Here is a 15,771-nt window from a genome sequence, read left to right as displayed (position 1 = left end):
GTCATCTCCTGTCTGTGCCCACTCCATGCTGATGGAATCAGAAAAGCACCTGACCATTTCCAGTTTTTTTTAATGAGTTTTAGAATTCAAACTCAGATCCTCCTGCTTGCTCAGCGAGCACTCACCCACTGAGCATCTCTTCAGTCCTTCTCTCTTATCTTAAAGTAAAATGACCTTTTTCAGACTGCTTGCTGCACCACACATCTCGGCCAGTCAGGAAGGATCAATCACAAGGTAGCAGGTGAAGGACTTGGGGTGCTATTGGGAGATGAAGGACTTGGGTGCTTGGGGGGTGGTGAGGTAATGTAAAGCCATCACAAGAAAGATTGACACCTCCTCCTGGCTTGTGTTGGGTGGTATGGGAGCTCGGCAGCGCCCAACTCCCAGGGGTAACAAGTAACTCAAAACCCTCGTTCTTGGGATGGGTCCCAAGTGCCGGCCAAATAATTTTGGTAATGATAAAGGCAGAACATAAGAACGAAGTGCAAGCTTGCGCTTTATGAAAGTTTTAGGAATGTCACTTCAGAGATGTAAAATCAGCTTGTGAATTGGGGGGAAGGTAGCTAGCAGTATCAGTCCCCACAGTGAGCACCCAGAGATTGCTAAACAGGGTTTAGCAATGCCAATGTTTGATTTTCAAAAATTCAAAAGAATAAATAAATAAAAGCATTTTAAATGCCTCGTTCTGTCTGTTACCTTTGGTCATTATCACCAAGCAGTATTAGCATTGTCACCCACCCATGTAGAAACCCAGGATAATAGATATTAATCAGTCTGCCTCCAATCACACAGCAAAAAAGTGTCAATTTTAAACTTCACTCGACGCCTCTGAGGTCAGAGTCCACAGGCTTACCTACTACCCTAAGCTGTTTTAAGGGGTTAAATCAGGAGCTTGCTGGTACACATCATCCATAAACTATGAGATGCGATTCAAAAGCCAGAAACCTAGCATTTTTCTAGGTAAATATCATTTTTCTCTCAGTTTAATAGGGTGCTTCTGAATTCTGGGGGCAATTTGAATGTGTTAGGAAGCATATTGGCTCCCTTATTTTGGACCTGGCGAGACTCGTGAGCAGGTTAGATGCTCTCATCAACGATAATCCAGACCTCTCCGGTCTCTCCCAACCAGAAAAGCAGCAATCATCTGGTCCTGAAAGGCTCCCAGGAGTTTCCTTCTAGCGGTTGGAGCATCCATTCCCATCTATTTAGACAAGAGGCTGAGTCTGGGAGACTGGTGACTATTCAGTCCAGGTGTCTATTATAAGAAATCAACAAGCAGATATGAATATCGACAGACATTTGTTTTTCATTCCTTAGACAGACTGAGTCACTCAGATGTGGAAAAGAAGGCCACATCACTAAGCTTCAGTTCAGCTTGAGAGATGTCCTATCCACTCCTCATCCCTTGCTCCCCCCTCCGATGTGAAAGGCTTGGAAGACAGTTCTGCCTCCATTCTGTCCCTGCCTCCTGCACCTAGGATTTTGTTGCTCGCTGAGGTATGTTCCTGGTGCATTGCATCCAAAGGAGCTCAGAGCCAGGATGAAGCAATACTTCTCAGCTGGTCCCAAATTTAAGAACACCACAGGGTAATTCTGTGCATCTTCTCCTTCTCTGGTAACATTTCCAAAATCTATGAGCATTTCATTTATTAAAGAAGACTTATCCAGACTGAAGAGATGGCTCAGTAGTTAAGAGCATTTGCGGTGCAAGCATCAGGACCTGGGTTTACATCTCCAGGGCCCACATAAAATCCAGTTATATCCATGCACACCAATAACCCTGGCACAGGAGGGATGGAGGAGGAACCAGCCAGTCTAGCTGAAAAAGGCAAGCTCCAGTTTCTGTGAGAGACCCTGTTTTGAGGCAGAAGGTGATTAAGTAGAGCACCTACATCCTCCTCCAGTCTCTGCACATGCGTGCAAGAGCACATGAACAAACACACATTTCTCTTCCCTCTCCCCACCTCCCCATACATGAAAGAAATAGAGGACTTATCCCCATCCCCATTCTCTCTTTCTCATTATTTATGCCACTTACGTAAGTCAGCAAGGTCTGTTATTTAACCATCACACCGCCTGGCTTTAAATCTCTACCCCACACCTGTGCTGGGTGACCTTGTTCGAGCCACTTATTTCTCTAAGGCCATGCATATTTCTCTACCGAAGAGGGATAACAAGGAACCATTCCTAGAGCTGTTACGAGATGGTGAGTTGAAATGGAAGACACCTGTCCAGTCTTGAGCACAATGCCCTGCCCTCGGCAAGCGAGGGCTAAGTTTTGGATGCTGTGACGATGAGGCCAGAAATGAAGGGAGGGTTGCTGGTGAGCAGGCCCACTTGTCATAAGCAACCATTCGAAGGAAACTTGTGAGTGAGGAGGCTCTTTCCCAGACCAAGGGTTCCCAGGGAACTGCTCGTGATGCTGCTGCCTGGGGTAGCAGGAAGGAACTGAGGCAATTATACAGTATTCAACAGAAATAATTTCATTTCTAATGCCTTTCCCCTGCTGGGCCACTTTAGGCCCAAATAATAACAACAAGGTGGAGGCGGGAACAAGCGGGGCAGGCACATTCTGAAGGAGCTCGGGGATGAATAGACGGGACCCCAGGACTCATTTTGTCCTCCAGACATCTACAGTGGAGAGTTCCTGGGCTCACAGCTGCTCACAGCTGCAGCTCTGTGCTGATAGGCAGCGCCTTGAGCCACTGGAGGCGAAAACCTCTCCGTGGGAACAAGCTGACAGCATTCCAGGGCTCCGGGGAAGTCAGAGGTCCTCCCTTCTCTTCTTACCTGGGCAGACAGCAGACTTCCCTCCTCACCTCCTTGGAAAAGTGGAAGTCCTTTGAAGATGCCCTAAGGTTACAGCAAAATTGCCCATATAGCATGAAACCAATGCCTGTATTCAGTGTACACCAGCCTATTCTGAGAACCCCCATAAGCAGTTCTCCTCTGCTCCCTCTTCACACACACACACACACACACACACACACACACACACACACACACACACTGCTCCATAGTCTCCAAAATGCTCCAATCAACCTCCAGGTCTCTGAGTTTTGGGCACTGCAGCAATACAGTCTCTTCTACCTCGGGGAGTTCGGGGAGTCCCTATGCCCTTAGTGACTCATCTCTGACTCCTCCCTGTACACTGGAGCCAACAAGAGCCTTGGCTCCTCTGAAGAAGGCCATTTCTGTGTCTCCTAGGAAAATAATGAAACATTTTTCCCAGGAGCAGCATGTCTGTCATGGGTGTCGATTTAACCCATTTGTCAGATTAAGATGAAAGGGACAAAATGAAGCCAAACCTGTTATCCAACAGGCAAGTTTCTCTCCTTTCTCTGGACTTCTCTGCAAACTGAGTGTCTGAGTCTTATAGTTTTATTTCTCCTCCATTCTCACATACTGACAAGCTTTTTTCCAAGCCTATGCATTTAGATAATATGTCTCTATTGTGTCTTTTAAATAAGAAAAAAAAATCTATTACACCTGTGATGATGGGGAGAGGTGAAAGGCAGGGAATATTCGCACTGGACTCCAGCACTCTTCGAGGTATTAAAAAGTACAGTGATAGCACCAATCTACAACCCAGACTTGGTGAGTAAACAACTTCGACAACCCCAGTCTCTCTATAAATTATCATGGAAATCTGGAGGGATGCATATGCCCAAAGACAAACCATGCATCCTCCCAGGGCCATAACATACCTTTTGTGGATAAAAAGGAGGGAACATGATACACTTACTTAGCAGTTAAGTAAGTGGCAACACTCAGAGATGCAGAGGAGAGTTTCTGATGAGGAGCTAAGCCAAGTTATTTCTTTTCTAGTGTCTGTGGCTTTCGTACATTTCCTATGTACCCAGAGGGTCCTTGCTACAGCACCCAGTAAGATTGAAATGTTTGGTCAATAAGTCAAATCAGAGAGTCCAGGAACTAAAAACTTGACACCACTCTTTTGGGAGAGAGTAATAGGAGGGAAGTTCAGTACTGGGGGACAGTTGCCCTCTTTGGCTACAAGATCATTCAGGATGGCCTCCAAGGAGCTCAAAGAATCTAAGGCTCTAAAGTTCTATAAATGGTATCTGAGAGAAATATGAATGACTGGGCCATATTCAGAGTTTTCTCCAAGACCTAAAACCTTGGGAAAGAGTGAATGGCTGATAGCAACCGAATTCTGGGAGCTTCTGTCAATGTGGCTTCAAAAGAATCTCAGCTTGGATTCTTCAAAACCTGTGAAGGTGAAAAAACACCTTCTTTGCTCTAGTTTTGTAGCTGTTGACCCCAAAGAAAAGAGGGAACAGAAGATCAGAAAGGATGAGTCTCCAGATGGGGGGCTTGGCTCAAGGATGCCTGATCATATGTCATACTCATCCCATGCACTCATGCGTACATGAATGCTTTCACACACACACACACACACACACACACACACACACACACACACCATGTGATTTTCATAGTCACACTTCTTAATATCATAGTGCAGCTTTCAGGAATAGGGGAGATGGAGACAGCTCTCTCCAGCAAAGTCCATGTGTCTTTTCCCCCTTTGTCCTTGTTTCTCGGAGAACAGTGCCACGAGACCCATTTGGCCCCAGCAGATTGATCCTGGGAATATTTAAAGCAGTCTTTTTAATGAGACTCTGAGCTCCCCTCCACTTTCCCTGGTATCAGAAGAGAAGCCAATGAGTTTCTCTCGCGTTGAGGCTTCTCTAAATTATTCTCAAGATTACATTTGCATGTTATAAACAGAAATAATCCAGTTGGGAAGGTAGAAGACTGATGGCTGATTCATCCCCACAAACCTTCCAGCATATGGAACAAAGACTCAAATCAGTGGCGTGAAGGAGTCACTGCCAAGAGAGCGTGAGTGGCTACCAGCCTTGAGAAGTGACGTGCTGCTGGGCAGAACTGATCATGTCTTGGCATTTCAAGAGCAGTTGTGCTAGCAGGAAAGACCATCACTCACAAGAGGGAAAAGGCAGGAGGCACTCCTTAGATTGGCCTCCAGAGAAAGATAATATTTACATGGGGCCATCTGCACCTACATTGGTGACTCTTAGGAAGGAAAAAAAATCATTTGAGAAAAATCAAAGCCTGGAGAATAGGAAATTGGATTGCACCTTTGCTGCCAGCAAAGAGACTGAATTAAGTAGGTGGTTTTTCCACCCTCAGGCCCATGTTTGAAGAATTTGACATGAACTTTAGGAGAGAGTGGGGTAAATGAGAGATAATTTTTTCATGGATAATTTGTATTTATTAAAAATGTCCACACAGACTCTTTTAGAAGTCTGAGCTTTCATGAGAGGTGATTACCCCGAACATTCACATGCACACACACACACGCACACACACACACACACACACACACACACACACATATCACCCAGATCCCTGTTAAAACATAACTTCATAAAGGCCTTGGCTTTAGGTTTTAATTCAGGATCTTATTTGGAAAAAAAGCAAAAACATGCATTTTTTAATCATCTTACTAGATGATTCAGATGCAAAGTTCTTCTTTGCAATCCCTCAGAGAAATGCTACCTAAGACCTCTACAGCAGATCAGAATCTTTGTGTTTCAGGCAAGGACAGTTGATGGAATCAGATCATTCTTTAGGTGACCAAAACTAAGAAATGCTAGGGATGTAGCTCAACACTAGGACCATTGCTTAGTGTACATAGGACCCTGGGATTAATCCCTGGCTCCATTAACAAGCAGGAAGATCACATCTGGGAGGTCCCCATGTATTTCTGGCTCTTAACCTCTCAAATCTCTTCCCTGTTCCACATCTGAGCTTAGAGATAATATCAAAGCCCCCAGAAAACAAATTTGTAGTGCATTTGTGAATATGAAACAGCAAAGCCCAAAGCTGAGACCCAGCAAATCAGCTTCCTGATTCTCTTGAAGTCGGTTGAATTCACTTAGGCCGCTCTCTGGACACCCTCAACAAACAGCGGCACATGGGAAAGATGAAAAGAAAGCTTGCTCAAGTGGCCCTAATGCAGCAGGATGAATCAGGTATAATCACAGTATTTGCATCTGAAGCAGAGGTGGGGGGCAACGCTGAACATCTAGTTCCCCAGGAGAGGAGCAAGGATTAGCCTAAAAGGTCTGTAGCCTGATCAGAAGCTGTAAATGGCTTGTATGTGCAGAAGGATCTAGAGAGGGAGTCCACAAACTGGCTAGCACCTCATCCAACCTCAGGAGCCCCCAGAACAGAAAGTAGCAGGACACCCGGTTAGGAAACGATGAGTCGCTCAGGCAGCTTTCCTGTGACTGAGAACAAGGGCCTATCCTCAGGGAGCTGCAGTGCTGTGCCTTGTGTCCATGGCAAAGCCTGTTGTGTAGATGGCAACGCGCTCTCTTACCTCTGCTCCTCAAGAGGAACCTCACAGGCTGCCCGCTGCCAAAACGGATGGGGAAGTGTTCTGCTTGATACTTAGAGAAGAAGCTCCTCATCTCCGCATAGGGACCTAGCGGGGCTCTTGATCCATTCTAGAGCTGGAGTCACCCTCTGCCACTGTCCCCCGCCCCCACTGTCACCTGCACTCCCGAGGGAAAGGGGTCTGAAATCCCGGGCTTTCTTCCGGAGTGGGTAACAGAGAAGTGCACAGAGAACAGAGATTCAGCACCAAGGTCAGCGGAAAGCGTAGGTCTGGAAGACTGCTTTTCCAACATCCTTGGCTTTTGCCCTTTCAAAAGTCTCAGGTTGCACCAATAACAGAGATGTCCAAAGCCCTTCTTCCTTTAGGGTTTTAGGAAACTCTGATGCGGGGCCTGGGGTCCTACAGAGGACAGTGCCCTACCAAAATCCTTGGGGGGTCAGCCACCCTCCGAAGCCGCGGCTACTGGATAAGGACTCCCATCCAGGTAGCGCAAAGGACGCCAAGGAGGAAGGAGAAAGGGGTGGCGTCCGCCGAGGTCCCAACGCCCGGGGAGCAATCTGTCCGACGGAGACTCAGAAGAAAGGGTGCTCCGGGACAAGCGGCGCTAGAGTGGTCTGACAAACTTCTGTAACCTGCCGCTCAGCTCTAGTCGCTCCCTCTCCTCTCCCTACATCCCTTGCAGAGGCTATGGGCGGTTTGTCGCTCCATCCTTCAGGTGCTTACCTTCAAGCCATAGGGCGCCCGGGGGCAGAGACGGCACCGGCTGCTCGAGGCTTCCAGCTCCCGCCGCATCCACGCACGGCCGCCCCTCCGGCAGCCGTTTGGGGCCGCCGGTCCCCTCCGCGGGTCCCTCAGCTCCCGGCCCCGCCGCGCCGTTCAGATCCCCGGCGGGCAGCCGCTCGGCCGGCTCGGGCCCGCGGGGAGCAGTGGACGGGCCGCGGCGGGGCAGGGTGGGGCAGGGCGGGAGGGTGGGAGCGCAGCGCGGGGAACCAGGAGCGGAGGCGGGCTGGTGGCACTGTGCGCGAGAGGCGACCAGCTCCGGCACTGAGACTGGACAGCTCCACGGAGCCAGAGCGCCCGAGAGCGCGGGAGGAGGGGGGCGGGGCCGCCCTGGCCACGAGGATCCTGGAGCCCCGCCCATGAGACAGGCCTCACCCACCCAGGGCCCGAGTGCATTCTCTACAATGTCGGGCCTGGGGAAGGAACTGAAGAGCGCCGAGACAGCGTCTTCATCCATGGCTTTGGGTAGAGGACAGCCTGAGCTCTGGACTGCCCACCAGTGTCTCCCACTCATCAAGTAACACCCTAGCCATCTAAACCTATTCTGGCACAGCATTCGCAACACCAACCAGTTGCCCCCTACTCCTCCTTTATGGAGTCGGGGTCAAGAGCTGGGCTAGGCACTACCGGTGGTACATCAAGTCTTTGAAGAAGAAATAGATTCTGGAAGGTCGTCCAGGGTCTGTGTACAGACCTCAGGTCTGAAAAATCACAACGGTTAGTCCTGTTGCTATGTTTTCCCAGATGAAGACCTAGGCAGAGCTGATTTAAGACAGAAACTATAAAGAAAGAAGTCCCTGGGCGTTCCAGCTCATCCTTGTCTCTGCACTGAGGTGCATATCCAGGACAGCAGAAAGAGGACTGGGAAGATACACAGTCTTCTTCAGCCCTTCCCAGGGTCATTTCCCACCCAGGGAACCTACTGCCCTTTCCTTCCTCTCTCTTTTGCATCTTTTTCATGCAGCTGGTGCTGTCTGTCTTGCTTCCATTGACCTCTGTGTCAGATTTAGAAGTCACAAAGAAGAACAAAGCCAGGTTCCTATTCTCACGTGGGATCAATCCACTAGAGTAGAGACTTCCATGAAAATACTTGGGCCTAAACAGGTGCAGTGGAACACCAACAGGGAGAACTCAACAGAAACTGAGAATTCAAGGGCCGTTGCAAGTCCCCAAGGAGAAGGTGGTGCAGAATTCCAACAACAGCACAGAGGACTGTCTGCATGTAGCGGAAAGTTGGCCCTACACTTAGCTACAAAGAAGAGATTTCTTCCATTAACCCACACGATTCAGAAAACTGGGATTGGAAAAAGACCTTGGTATGCAACTTGTCCCTGTTTGGGTTTGGAAGGGGAGAACGTAGCCCAGAGAGGAGGTGTGCCCTTCCAAACCCCACCAGGACTGAGCAGAGGAACAGTCTCTACCTCCTGAGACATGGCACATTTTCCTTAGATGTAACCTTGTATGGAGGCATTTCAAGCAGGGGAAACCGTGAGTAAATGCAATGTTGCCTGTACATGCCCCTGTCTGCTATATATGGCTATCTATGAAGACAGAGGAGAGGAAACTATGAGTGAACATGATGTCCTCTCCCCTGCCCCTGTTCATTATGCTATGGATCTAGTCTGTTCCCTGATCTTCTTTAAGCTTGGTAGGGAAGTGTTAGTATAATGGTTTAGGTAAAATGCTGCAGGTCCCCGAGTGGTAGCAGTGGGCAGTGGGCCATGAGACCACTTCACAGGTCCCTGAGCAGCAGTAGGTACTGAGACCACAGTAGGCCACGAAGGCAGCCAGATCCCAGGCAGGAAGCCTCATGGCAGGTGAGAGACCTAGACGGATAGGCATGCCATACAGAGTGAAGTTAGATATTTTTTAGTGGGTTATGGAAGGGAAGAGGAGAAGGGAGAAGAGCAGAGAGTCACACAGAGAGAGAGACAAAGAGACAGGGGGAAGGGGAGAAGTGGGAAGAAGGAGAGAGAGAGAGAGAGAGAGAGAGAGAGAGAGAGAGAGAGAGAGAGAGAAGGACTCAGGCTGAAAGCTGAAGATCAGCTTGCCTCAGTTAATGGGGAGGGAGTGGGAGTGACTTGTCTCTTAAAGGGACAGGACAGACCCTTACATTCCCATCTCTTCTTTTATAAGAAGAAGGTGGGAGGTTAGGCACAACAGGTTAAAGGAACTGGGGCAGCGGATTCTCAAGACTGCTTCTTGCTTATTTGTGGGTGTCATCTTGGGGGAGAAACCTGAGAAAGCTGGGTGCTGGTCACATGCTGGGGTAGCTGGTTTCTTTGTTCCTGTCCGGTATTTGTGGTATGAAAATGTCTGGTGTCTCTTATACCTATTTAAGGTATTGTCAGAACAGAGAACAAAGTTAAGTTTAGGGGGAAAAAATTTAGAACCAGGGAATTGAGAGGGCTATATCTGACCTGTTTAGGGTGAATCCTTTAATTTGGCCCCCTAGAACTCACAAGAATTCTTGGTGTTTGTGAAAACAGAAGTTTTAGACAGCAGCAGAATGATCGTGACAGATGTTTTTGCACAATGAAAAGAATTTTTAAGACTATGGAAGGCAGCGTGAGAGAGAAATTTCATAGTATGTATTTGTCCTCACTCCTTTATAACTTGTAGGCATACACCTTAATAATGTGTATTTGTATTTTGTTGAAATTTGTTTGGTGAGGTTGTCCTTCTCAATGACAAAACCTCTCAGCTGTCAAGTTGCATTAGAGATCTTTGAGAAGGATAAAGTTTTCCTTGAGCTATTGATTAAAAAACGACAGAGAATTTCCTAGTGCTATGTCTCAGGGTTCTTCATGGTCACTAAGGGTCATGTTTGCCTTTTGTTGTTTAGCACAGGGCCTGCCAGGCTCCAGAAGATCCTGTGGGCTAAGAAATCTGTAGGAAGACAAGCCTACCTTGACCTGAGCAGCTAGGTTGTTGATTCCAGCGATTCAGTCCACATCTGGAGATGTTCAGTTTAGATGAAAGCAGTTTCCCTAGTGGTCAGCTCTTGGCAGTTGAATGAAGTGCAGATGGATGTTGTTTTGTGCCCATTTGTCTTCTGTCTTCTTTGGAGGAAATAGAGTGCTGCTGCTAGGAACCAACCTGTCTCTTTTTGTTATAAAATGTCTTTTAATAAGTAAATATTAAAATGCCATTTTCCCCAGATTTCTGATCTGTTGAGGGCTGTTTATCAGGTACAACTACAGTATAGAATCTGCCGGGAGAGCTGGGTCTAAGGTTGACTGTCCTGGCTTTCAACTTAACAGGTAAAGCAAAGTTGGATTAAATATAAAGTATATTTGTAAGAGACTTAAAAGTACATACCAGTTTTTGAGACTTATTGTTTTTGTAGTCTGAAATGAGATGCAATGAAAGACAACTATAAAATTTAACAGTAAACATAGGTGCATTTAAGTTACATGTATAAACACACATACACAGAGTGAACACAGAGTGGGTAAAGTGGATGTTCTTGGTGGGTCCTACCAAAGTCATGCCACTGTACAAAACATATATGTAACAGAGTCAGCAAGAGGAATTTAAAGACAAAAACATACATAAACTGGGGGACCAGGTAGGGTATACTTCAGTAAAGATGGCGAGACTTGGTCACCTGACCTGGTTCTCAGTTAATATGACAGTAAAGTCACCTGACCTCAGTTAAGATTGCAGTAAGGTCACCTGATCTCAGTCAAAATGGTGGCAGTCACATGTTGTATGGAAAAACCACATTTTCTAAGCCACGGGAGTTTTAAACATAATAACAATAGAGACTTAGAGGCATGATCCGCCCTGTTGCCGAGCTGCCACACCGCAAACCATGGCAGAGAACAAAAGCTAGAGTTTAAGACAGCTGCCTCATGAATCAGACCAATCTTGTTGACAGCAGTAATGGTGGCAGAGACAGTTTGAGAAAAAGTGGACCCAGTAGAGCTGGTGAGACTCCGGCAGAGTGAGGGATTACACCATAGCGGAAAACGTGAAAACCCACAGAAACGGCAACACTACAAGGCTCATAGGGGGATGTCTCCCCCTCTATAGGCGGGGTATAAAATAGCGGCAAACACTGCAGGGCTTGTAGAAGAGCATCCTCTCTCTACAGATGGGGTGTTAAAGCCTGGCCAACTCCAGTCTGGGTGCTTGGAAGCCAGAGAGGTTAGAGGCCACTCCGAGTGATTTCTCATGGTGGGGACCACTGATGAGTGGTCCAAAAGAAAAGAAAAACCTTGAAAGAAAAATCCGAGGGACTCTGGGCTCCCAATCAAATGCACCATACAGCATGTGCAGTGCTAGGGCAGGAGGACTGACCCTGGGTCAGCCGGTCACGTTTTTAGCTATGGAAAACAGCAAAGGGGCTCAACCGTAGTCATTAAGGCTGTGGTTGGGGGCTGGAAGGGGGAAATGCATCACCAAAGTTGCTGGTGTGCATAGACGTCAGTGCTCAGGCAGATGGAACATGTGGTTGTTGTAGAAAAATATATCCGGTTTCAGATCCCAACCCTGAGTGAGGGGTGGGAGGGCCTACCAAATACGACAGCACCAATGCAATGGTTTAAATAAAATGTTGCAGGTCCCCCAGTGGTGGCAGTGGGCAGCAGGCCATGAGACCATGCCACAGGTCCCTGAGCAGTGGCAGGCAGCAGGCAGTGGGTCCCGAGACTACAGCAGGTTATGGAGGCAGCCAGGTCCCAGGCAGGAAGCCACATGGCAGGTGAGAGACTGAGAGAGATAGACACGCCATGCAGAGTGAAGTTGGATATTTATTTAGTGGACTATGGAAGGGAATGGGAGAAGGGGGAAGAGTAGAGAGGAAGAGAGAGAGGGGAGGAGGGGAGAAGTGGAGAGAAGGGAGAGACATAAGCTGCCTGAGGGAGAGAGAGAGAGAGAGAGACAGAGAGAGAGAGAGAGAGAGACAGAGAGAGAAGGAACTCAGGCTGGAAGCTGAAGATCAGTTTGCTTCGGTGAACAGGGGAGGGAGTGGGCATGACTTTTCTCTTAAAGGGACAGGACAGACCATTACAGTTAGGACCACCAGAAACATCAGCATGTTTCACATTTCCTTTTAAGGCATTCAGACATTCAAAAAGGTATGGTTGAATCCCATTGTTTCCCTTTGAGCCCTTGGCATGTTCTTACAATCTACTTAAAGCGGGACTTGGTGCTTCTCAACTCACCTGTGTCAGGGACCAGCCTCGAATAAAATACCTCTTGCCAGGGTAGAGGCATGGGGATTTACAAAATATTAGCAAAGAATAGGAAAACGCAAATGAAAATAATAAGATGGAAAAACATAGAATAGCATCAGGAGGGAATTCCAGTGAGTACTGAAATTCGCCCATGTTTAATTTCCAACTGTTTTAATACCTCTGACCTCAAAAGGTAGGTCTAAGACAAGAAAACTGCATTAACATGATACAAAGGAATGAACAGACCAGTTGAAGGTCGCGGGCTACACCCACAGTTAAACATTCTGTTGCTAGAACAAAACAAAGCACACTCAAACCCTAGACTAAAACTTTCTGTAGGGAAACCACTCCCTGGGTGGAATCCAAAGTTATCTCCTTAAGGGAACTGGACCTTAGTTGGATACTTAAACTTTTATTTGAGGTAGGAACCTGTCTTCTTCTTTATTCCTGAAATACATGGGCTGGATATTAGCCACACCTGTTGAGAAGCCATAACCTGATGAGAACAGAACTCTCTGGTGTAAACCTAGGTGGGACCTTTTTTTGACGTAGAAGCACAATAACCTTGAAGGAACTAGAGGTAAGTTCCAACCGCCTCTACTTCCTGTCTGGTTGACCCACCTATACTTCCTGCCTGGCCAATCAGCGTTTTATTAAAATACATGATTGACAGAATACAGACAATTCTCCCGCACCATCTCTGACCTTTGGTCAACGTGGAAATAGGCTCACATTTTTCAGGCCTCCACACACCTGTATGAAGTTTCACCTAGTTCAGTGTCCCGTCGAAATTGTCTAACCTCTCTGGGTCTCAGTGTTCACATCTTTAACCTGGTATGTCCTGAGGCTAATAGGTGAGTTCTCAACATAATAAACATTCTGGCTGCTCTTAAGTGGGGAGGTTAGTTTTGCTGGCTGAGGAGACAGAAGCAGGAGCCAGATGACGTCGGTGAAGAGGCCTCCATCCAAAGACACCACACCTCTACTCTGCCTGTTTTACCCACATTCTGTATGGCTGAGTGATTTCATGCTGCCTGTGAGTGAGACGGATGGATCTTTTAGTTTTCAATTAGCAAACGCCTTGCTTTTTAAACAAGCAGTGCAGCAAGCAGATGCTCTGGGTGATTGATGGCAGGGAACATCTGTGGCCAAACAGTGGCTGTGCACCAGAGACTCCCAGCTTCCCGTGCAGGGGGGGTGCCTCTGAAGGCCATTCATTGCCTCCCCGACCACCAGACTGAACTGGCTCCAATCCAAGTAGGTCAGGTGTGAACTATATACCCCTTCTCCTCATATGCTTCCTGGAAAAGGGGTACAATAGTGTTTTTTCTTAACTTCTTGTGTGCTGCAGAGCTCAGGGGCTAAGATGTTCTACCTCACATGCCTCCTAAATCTTCAATTTACCTCTACTTTTGCTGTGGGAGTGGGTGTGGGGGTAGATGCACACATTTCTATGGGCCCGTGCATATGTGTGCTTTGTGAACACCAGAAGTCAACATAAGACGTCTTCATCAACCTTTCTCCTCCTTAGCTTTCAAGACAGGATCTCTCATTGTATTGAAGCTCATCAATATGGCTAAATTGACCAGCCAGTGATCCACCTGTCTCTGCCTTCCCAATGCCTGAGCTATTGACTTATGCTTTTGAGTATCCTAGGGGATCTAGGCTAAGGTTCTTATGTCTGTGTTGCAATCACTTTATCGACTGAAATTTCTGTCAAGTCCAAGATCAAGGTGCTGGCAGATTCAGCCTCTGGCATGGGACTGCTTCCTGGGAAGGCTAAGAAGGCATGAAAGGCAATCGGCTGGGTCAGAGGATGAAGCAGAGCAATGAACTTGGCCTTGTGTGCCTGATGGTGTCTGTCACGATGCAGAAACCCCGAGAGAGGTGCCGTGTTCCTAAACTAAACTAAAGTTGCTGAGAGCCACAACCCGAGATGGAAAACTCAAGTGAAGGGAGTGATGGAGGGGTTAGACTCCTCACTCTGATGCGATAGGCTCTTCCAGAAGGACAGAGGTTCAGGGCTTTGTTTGTCACGGCACAGGGGAGCAGTTACTGGGGAGTTTTGACAGCTGTGCGTGAAATTCACCCTAACAGACCAATTTCCTTAACAGCAGACTGTAATGGGGCTTTACACCTCAGTGAGAAATGGACTTTTTGATGGTTCTTACATCCTTCTAACAATAAACAATAAAAACACAGGTGCGACCCACTTTAAGAAATTCAATTGTACAACTCTTCCCCATTATGAAACAGATAAATTAGAGTGTTGCCACCCATACAGTTGTTTCCTTGTCTTGTGGAAAGGCACCCATGCTCACAGAAATCATACTTTTAACAGATGACTTTTACTTTGTCTTTATTTATTTGTTTATTTATTTTTGGTGGGGAGTTCCAAATACCTGGATTGGCCTTGAACTTTAACTACTAATCCTCTTGACTCTACCTCCTAAGTCCTGATATTATAAAATGTCTGCTTCCATGCATGGTTTATATAGTGCTGGAGTTTGAACCCAGGGCTTTATGCATGGTAGGCAAGTGATCGCTCTATAAATTGAACTACATCCTCTGTAACATTAATGGCCAACACATGGAGGTGATATCAACATGACTGAATAAACCATAATATGTACATACATGAATATTATTCAGCCTTTAAAAGGAGGAGTTACACACAAATGATACCACGTGAACGAATTCTGAAGACGTTATAGTAAATAAAATAAGTCACCCACAAAAGGAAAGACACTACCTGATCTAACTAAAGGCACCTAAAGTCACTCACAAAAGGACAGTCACTGCCTGATCTCACTTATACAAGACACCCAAAGAATCTAATTCACACAGATAGTGGACTGGGGACAGAGATGAATGGGGAAACTATTTTAAAGGCTCAGGGTTCAGTTTTAGAAAATGAAATAGTTTCAGAGGTGACTGGTGGTGATGGACTCACAAGAGTATGCACAAACTTAAGGTCACTGATCTGTACACTTACATAGCAATGTGTTAGTAAATGCATAGTCATGCAACAACGAATATGTAGGAAGCTACTTTTTATCATGTGGTGCTGTGAATGGTTCCTATAGGCTCATGTGTTTTAATATTTGTTTTGAGATGGTGGAACTGTATGGGAAGGATTGGGGTGTATAGCCCTATTGGAAGAGGTGTATCACTGGGGGGTTAGGGCAGATGTTTCATATGACCTATGTTTGATGTAGAATTCCCCTCTCTATGCTGTGAATATCATTGGTTAATAAAGAAACTGGCTTGGCCTGATATGGTAGAACAAAGCTAGGTGGGGAAAACCAAACTGAATGCTGGGAGAAATAAGGGCAGAGTCAAGGAGAAGCCATGGAGCTACCACCAGAGGCAGACACATTGAAATCTTGCCGGTCAGCCACAAGCCTCATGATAAAATAT

At 46.8% G+C, this 15,771-nt stretch overlaps 1 protein-coding gene across 1 annotated transcript in view; it reads right to left on the bottom strand.

Annotated features, from left to right (window-relative positions):
- Drd2 (dopamine receptor D2) overlaps positions 1-7,178 on the bottom strand; it is a 63,955-nt gene extending 56,777 nt beyond the window's left edge. The window contains exon 1 of the mRNA XM_085688717.2: positions 7,112-7,178. The gene's annotated coding sequence lies outside the window, so the exon portion shown is untranslated. The remainder of the gene's footprint in view (positions 1-7,111) is intronic.
- Positions 7,179-15,771: the final 8,593 nt, after the last annotated feature.

The sequence above is a fragment of the Myodes glareolus genome, chromosome 4 (genome assembly GCF_982192425.1).
Source record: "Myodes glareolus chromosome 4, mMyoGla1.1, whole genome shotgun sequence".
Classification (NCBI taxonomy): domain Eukaryota; kingdom Metazoa; phylum Chordata; class Mammalia; order Rodentia; family Cricetidae; genus Myodes; species Myodes glareolus.
Note: the sequence above shows the minus strand (reverse complement) of the source record. Positions and strands in the feature narration are given on the sequence as shown.